At 38.7% G+C, this 7,676-nt stretch overlaps 1 pseudogene; it reads right to left on the reverse strand.

Moving 5' to 3' along the window:
* Positions 1-986: 986 nt before the first annotated feature.
* LOC100475404 lies at positions 987-1,777 on the reverse strand (annotated as a pseudogene).
* Positions 1,778-7,676: the final 5,899 nt, after the last annotated feature.

Below are 7,676 nucleotides of genomic sequence, written 5' to 3' on the forward strand. Positions count from 1 at the left end.
ACCAGACTGTATGGCCCTCAAAGCTGAAAATATTTGCTATGATGACCAGGACCTGATGACCCCTGCCCCAAAGGGGATAATTCACTTCAACTTCTGAAGTCTTTCTGTTGGCAGATCAAATTTTGAAGGCCCTGATTACTGTGGTAGCATTTTTAGCATTTTTATCCTGGGTTTACTATGAAATGAAGCTTTGAATACATGAAACTAGAAGTCACATGCTTTCTTACTGCCTGTACTCCAACTGAATATATAGTTGAACATGTCTTTTTATGTATATTTTTTAAAATGTGTATTATGTACTTTACCTTGAGCACTTGAGAAAAGAAAATAGTTACAATGATTTCAAAACGCAATTCCTGGATTCAATAAATATCCTTTATAACTACAACCAATCAATATCTAGAATGGTATGTAGACCCTATGTCAGCTAACAAATAAGTAAAATAACTATATTAATCTCAGGATAAGAAACATGTGTGTTCACTTAAGTGACTTTGCCACCATGTTTTTTTAAAAACATGATTCGCATTTGTTTCAAATATATATACATTTATTGCAAGAGTTAAATAAGACCACTGACGTTACACCTTAAAACTATGTAGGATTATGATCTTTGTTACTTTAAAAGAAAATTCAGTTTCGTACAAACGAATTCAAGAAGAAACGTTCGGGACCCTTGATCGAAGCCTTGGTACTTTGCTGTAGTGCTCTGGTGTACACAAAGGTTCGAGTAAGGCCAAGAAAGAAGAATGTTTCCTCTTCCCATTGAAGACACAATCCAAGGAATATGTGAACTAGCATTCTATAAACTAGCCAGCCATCAGGAGGTTACCAATAAAGGACACTTTATGCGGTGAGTACATTTAAAAGCCCTAGCCAATATTACAAAAAAAGGAAACATTTAGAGTATTATTTATGAATACAAGCATAACTGGTGTTTTGTCTTCTATAAATAATCATCTTTGAAATGCTAAAAGTGAGTTCCAACTGTGGCGTTTTCCTGATGTGAGAAGCTGTGGGTACCCATGGGATGATTTACCAATTTACCTTCTCAAAGTATTCTTTGGAAGCAGTTGGACGTGGTTTGATTGTAGGAGAATCTGGGGTCCAGTTTGCTCGGCAGACTTCTCCATGGATTTTCACAAACTGGAACGCCTTCACCAAGGGGAAGATCTCTTCCACACTTTGGCCCACGGGGCGAAAATTGACACTTAAATGCTTGATGACTCCACTGGGGTCAATGATGATGAGACCTCTTAGAGCAACACCTGGCCTTCTAACAGCATGTCGTAGTCTCAGGAAATTTGTTCAGTTAAATCTGGCAAGAGTGTGATGTTCATGTGGCCCAAACCACCATTCTTCTTTGATGTGATGATCCAGTCAAGATGGATGAAGTGGGAATCCACTGAAACCACAACAACTTCACAGTTCACATCGTGAAATTTGTTGGCTTTGTCACTAAAAGTACCAATTTCTGTAGGACACAAAGGTGTAGTCCAGAGGATAAAAAGAAAAGCACCAAGTTTCCCCTTAAAGTCACCAAGGCTTAGGTCTTTGAACTCCCCGTTGATAATGGCCGTGCCCTTAAAATAGGGTGTGTGCTGGGTGATGGTAGAAGCATGGCATGAGAAACTGGTGCTAAAAGTGAATTTCCTTGACCAGAACAAGACCACAATACATTTGTCAGGCATGTTCTTTAGAAAGCAGCAGGTCTTAGGGCTGCAGGGGCCTTACTTATATTGTAAAAAGAAATACCCTGACTTTCATATTCAAACATTCAAACTGTCTGCTGTTGAGAATCTTTCTGTACAGGAATTTGAGGGGTAAGCTGCATTTGCAGGGTAATAAAGAATCCCCCCTTCAAGTGCTTATTTCCATCATGTAACAGCTCCCATTTCACTACTATTACCCTCCTCCTCTGGTCTGTGTGTGTGTGCGCGCTTCCTCATGAAAAAACTTAAGAATGAATCGGTTATTAGGCAACATACCTAGATGAATGAACATTGGTTTACGTTCAACCAGTTGTCCCCAACATTAAGTGGGAAAAATGATCCAGGCATTGGTGGTAGTGGTGAATCAGCCAGTTAACTGGAGCTCTGACTAAACAGTGATCTGAAACTCGCTATGTGCATATACACAATCTTTTTGCTCAACAAAAAGTTTTGCAAAAGAAACATTTTTTTTTCATTTTCAAAAGAAAGCTACATCTTTTTGAGTAATAGGAGAAACCCATTTAAATCCTCAGATGGTATGAATCATTCAGGCTTTCTTTCTACAAGCTAGTGTAAAAAAATAAGTAAAGTCAATTGCCAAAGTTAGAGAAATCTTGGTCTTTTTTCTGGGCATGAGCCACCCTTCTTCAAATCTTTTTAAAGACTCAGTTTTTGGAGGGGGTTTCAGAGAGAGCTGATTAGGAGGTATAGAAAAGGAAGAATCTGCCAACTGTTTTGAGCCAAAATTGATTAGTCAAGAAGGGGAATTGTTATTTCAGTAAAAATCTGAAATAATATTACTAATAGGATTTTTGTTTTGTTTTGTTTTTGTTCTTTTGTTAGAGAGGGAGCATGAGCAGGGGAGGGGCAGAAGGAGGGAGAGAATCCTAAGTCGGTTCCACGTCCAGTGCGGAGCCCAATGCTGGGCTTGATCTCACAACCCTGAGCCAAAATCAAGCACTGGATGCTTAACTCACTGAGCCACACAGGCACCTCATATTACTACTAAGACTTTTAAGGAAGTACACTAAAAAGTAGAGTGGGCAAATTAACATTCTAATACTCATATATTCTTTTGTGTGTGTTCACGTTTCCTACCAGAAAATACTTCTGCTAAATGCTGTCTCATATCTGTACAATTTAAAATTTTCATTATTATGTTGTAATTACCAATGAAAAAAATAATTTTTAAACTCCATGAAAAAATGAACATCTCTAATTTCAAAATTTGTCTTCCACAAAGCAAAAACTGCCTAAAATTTCACCATCAGTTCACCCTTTGCCATCTTATTTATTTCATAAATTCAGTTCATAATGTTGTCCTTCAAAGTTCCTCCACCAGAATTACCTATTTCAGCTAATTCAAATCATCTAGTCATCAAAGTTATAAATCTCTGCACTTCTCTTTTTAATCATTTCACCTTTATGATACACTATACTTCCAAACGCATGAATTATTCTCTCTTCTCCATCATGATTTTCATTACCCAATTCGGTCCCCTTAGAAACGCTCAGATGGATCACTACAATGATCTCATAACTATTCTCATACTTACCAGACAACCCTTATCCCATACCTCATGCTGCTTCCAAACTGCCCATCTACCATGGACTTAATCAGGACATCCCGACATTAAGGAGAAAAGAAAACAACAACAGCAACATAAATATAAAAAGACGGATGATTCCTGATATTACCTACAGAATAACAATTTAAAAATCCTCACCAAGTGATTGAAGATGGTATGGAAAAAACATTGGTTTTACACTGTTGTTCTAGTATTTATCGGCTTTTTAATCTTACAGAAATTATTCAAATTCTCAGAGCCTTAATTTCTTTATAAAGGCTAGTAATACCTACCCAAGAAAGTTGCGATCTTAGTAAAATAAGACTATTCACATGAAACTGTTAGTAGAGTAGAGAATCTAGAAATCAGTTTTTCTTCTTTCTTTTCTCAGTATATTCCCAAACTGCTTTTAGATCCTCCTGCCAAGACCAACCCCTTGCAATACAAGCTCTAACATTCCAATTTCCCACACATAAGCACATCTGTATCTCATTTCTTTTGCCTGGAATTCGTCATGTCTTTTAGCCTTCTTTGCTCAGCCAGCTTCTGCTCATCTTTCAAGACTTAACGTCCTGGGACAATTTCCCTCAGCCACCACACTTCCCAATCAGAGGAGATTTCTGAGCCCTCTAGGCTGACAATACCACATGTCCGTGTTTTCACAAACTTTTTGTCAAGAACTGTAAACGATGTGAATTTTTATCTACTCTCAAGCTCACAAGTTAGTCTGTCACACTTTCGTGCTGGCAGAAGACAAGAGAATCCTGTACTAGAGACAACAGACTTTGTTAATCACAGCACAGCAAGCAGCATGAGTTGGCTTTCCTTGCTTCTCAAGCCCTACGGTGTGGAGGGAGAGGGGGCCTGGGTGGAGGCAGAGCATAAGGTGGAGCCCTGAGTTTAGAGAATCTGAATCTATTAATGAGCTGGGAACAAACCTGCCAATGTTTGCCCCAAAGGGAAACATCTTTATTATACTGGACAGCAAACAAACCTGCCCTTGGCTCTGCAAAGAGAGGCCAAGGCTTTCACTCTACAAATACCTGTATAAACTAGAAGGAAAGAGCAATTAGTTCTGCTTGCATATTTTGCAGAAGCATGAAAGTCTCATGGAGAATCGTATCCCAATACTTTCATGGCAGCTTCCCCTTTGTTTCCAAGTTGGTGGTACAGAAGGAGGATGCACACTGGACAGTGTCCTACTCCCAGTAGGATCCCAGTGCCCACAAAAATGGACATCTGCTGTATGTTTCAGAATAGAAAATCTCCAGGGGCGCCTGGGTAGCGCAGTCGTTAAGCGTCTGCCTTCGGCTCAGGGCGTGATCCCGGCGTTATGGGATCGAGCCCCACATCAGGCTCCTCTGCTATGAGCCTGCTTCTTCCTCTCCCACTCCCCCTGCTTGTGTTCCCTCTCTCGCTAGCTGTTTCTGTCAAATAAATAAATAAAATCTTTAAAAAACAATAGAAAATCTCCAAAGAGGAGTAAACTAAGGTGAAAATCCGAAGTAGGTAAGGTAAGTCCAAATTCTAGGATAGTTCCACATATACATATTTTTTCTCCTTGTCAGAAGTGATTGTAAATTATTTAACTCTAGATTTTTGACTTTTGTAAGGTTTATGATGTAAATAAAACCACAAAATCCTAAAAATTTTCTTTGTTTTTGGTTGGAGAACTACACGCCTTATAGTTACCAAAAATTCATCTAAAAATGAAGAAGAGTGGCTACATCTTAATAGGAATCTACTAAGAGCCTCACTCTTTGGCTACACCATTAATGCTCATGACAACCACATGAGGAAATCTCTATATTCCAAAGTTTTGGACTGATTGGTTAAGTGGCTTACCCAAAGTGACAGAACTAATAAGTGGAGAATATATATTTTTTTAAACCCAGTCCATTTGGTTCCAAATTCTATGAACTAAACTCCCCCATGTGAATTCTCCTTTCAACTGACTCCACTTAGGTCCACTAGCAGCCAAGACTGCAGAACCAAGTGAATTGGAGTTAATTCTGGAGGTTTGACCAGACTCAGGTCCGTGAGTGACTACATCAATAATGCTAAGCAGGAGCCACCAAGTGCAGAGAAAGAAGAGCACCTGTCTCACTTCACTTGCCTTCCAATTTTGGCTGAAGTCTGTCCTAATTGTAGGTATACTGGAGCACAGTGGTTCCCTTTTCACTTCATAGGAATGTTGAAGCACCCTCTCTTTGGCAGAAGAGATGGGGCCACTTAAAAATACAGAGCAATTTTATAAAGATTTCTATTAGCATTTCTATTTCTCAGATTAGCCTTGTTCCTAAAGCCTCAGACGGTTTCTTTCAATCATCTATTCATTCATCTCTCCGTCGAGCCAATAAATATTTGTGGCAAGCTAATGAAGTGCCAGAGAACTCCATAGAGTAAAGAGAGGACTCAGCGTAATGGAAGGAATGTGAACTTTTAAATCAGACAGAGCTTAGTTGGATCCCTGACTCTACCACTTAAAAGTTTTGTAACCACCCTGAGCCCCTGTTTCATTATATGTAAAGTGAAAATAATGATCCCTATCTCTATGAATGTATAAAGATAAAACCAAAGAACTGTATCAGGGCACCTGGGTGGCTTAGTTGGTTAGGCATCTGCCTTTAGCTCAAGTCATGATCTTGGGGTCCTGGGATCGAGCCCCACATCAGGTTCCCTGCTCAGTGGGAGTCTGCTTCTCCCTCTCCCTCTGCTCCTGCCCCCACTTGTGGTCTCTCTCTCTCTCTCCTCTCTCCCTTCCTTCCACTCTCTCAATAAATAAGTAAAATATATATTTAAAAGAAGAAGAGTATCAGTTGCCTAACAGAGTATCCAAACAAGAGTGCTATCCTTTTTCCTTTCTTTCAGACACTACAAGGCTCTGATGCATTATGTGCTACTCCTGGGATACTAATGGATAACAAAAAAATGGTCTCAGATAATGGGAATATTTAATTTCAGATGAAGCTGTCTACATGCTAGATATGGATTTTGGATCAGAAATTAAGAGGCCAATCTTCTGCCTTAGAATGCCGTTAAAGGAACATCAAACCCTTATGCTCAGTGCAATGTTTTCCAGAGGAAATTCAAAGTTTGGCTGGGAAGTTTTGAAAGTAGAATTATCTGTGGCTGTTGGACAAGTTGGGTGGAGCCCACAGAGATGATCAGCAGACTGTTCTCCAACTTGATAAGTACTCAAATAGTGGCAAACTTGTAGAAATTCTGTAAAACATAGGTGATAAAAGAACTACAATCTTGTTGAAGCTAAAAAAAAAGCAGATTTTATTGCAACTCTTCTTTTTCAAGAAAAAAAATAGCAACTTCAAGTATTGATGTGATCTGGACAGAGAGAGAGAGAAAGAGAAAGTTATTGAGGCTCTTTACTGGGAGTGTCCAGTCCTTTTAACTACTTCAGTAAGTGCCAGAGAATTGGATATTGAAAATGTCATTAATTTTATCAATGTTTATATTCCTTCTACTATTGATGAAAGTGTTCATTGAATTTGGTGTGCTGGTCATTGCAGGAACACTGGTAGAGTGGTTTCTTTCTTTCTTTCTTTCTTTCTTTCTTTCTTTCTTTCTTTCTTTCTTTCTTTCTTTCTTTCTTTCTTTTCTCAATCAGATAACCTTTAGCTTAGTCACTAGTAATAGTACTGTTAGATGCTCATGCAGAATGCTCCAGCATAGTTGGAAGACATGCCTTTAGCACATATGTCCTGGCTTCAGTGACAGTATAAGACGAAATGTGTTTGCATCTGTCAATACTCAGAAGAATTATCAAGGCAAGAGCACTTTGAACATACAGAATTTTCTTCTTCAGAAATTCCCAGTCGGTATGACGACAATGATAGACATGGAATTAAAGCTAAAATATTGAAGCTTGTGCTACAGTTTTGCTGCAGAGAGCCAAACAGTTTTGATTTTTGAGCTTTTAACACAAATGTGAAACCTAACATTCTTGTGTCTCTGGTCCTTCTATTCTCACTCCTACCCTTTAAGAAATAAATTCTTACTGACCAGGTAATGTGAGATGCCAAAAATAACACTGTTGCAGTTACTGATACAAACGGTGTTAACCAGAAAGATGAAAGCATTCTAAATGTCTTGCAAAAAAAAAAAAAAAGTCCTTTAAAGAGTTTGTAATTTACTTGGGGAGACAATAGAGGAGAACCAGAATGGAAGACAAAATATTCTTCAGGCCATAAAACAGAAAGAAAGTTGGTACAATGGAAATATAAAGGAAAAGCTATTTCCAGCCTGCGATACTAAGAATTTCATCAACATGAACTTGCCCTTCCTTAAATCAATAGTAATGACCTGTGGAGATGGGTTTCCATCTAGCTAGTTTAATTGCCCCCTTGTCTTCTTAATTGGCTTCAGCATGATTAGAGGA

Source organism: Ailuropoda melanoleuca, chromosome 3, assembly GCF_002007445.2.
Source record: "Ailuropoda melanoleuca isolate Jingjing chromosome 3, ASM200744v2, whole genome shotgun sequence".
Classification (NCBI taxonomy): Eukaryota; Metazoa; Chordata; class Mammalia; order Carnivora; family Ursidae; genus Ailuropoda; species Ailuropoda melanoleuca.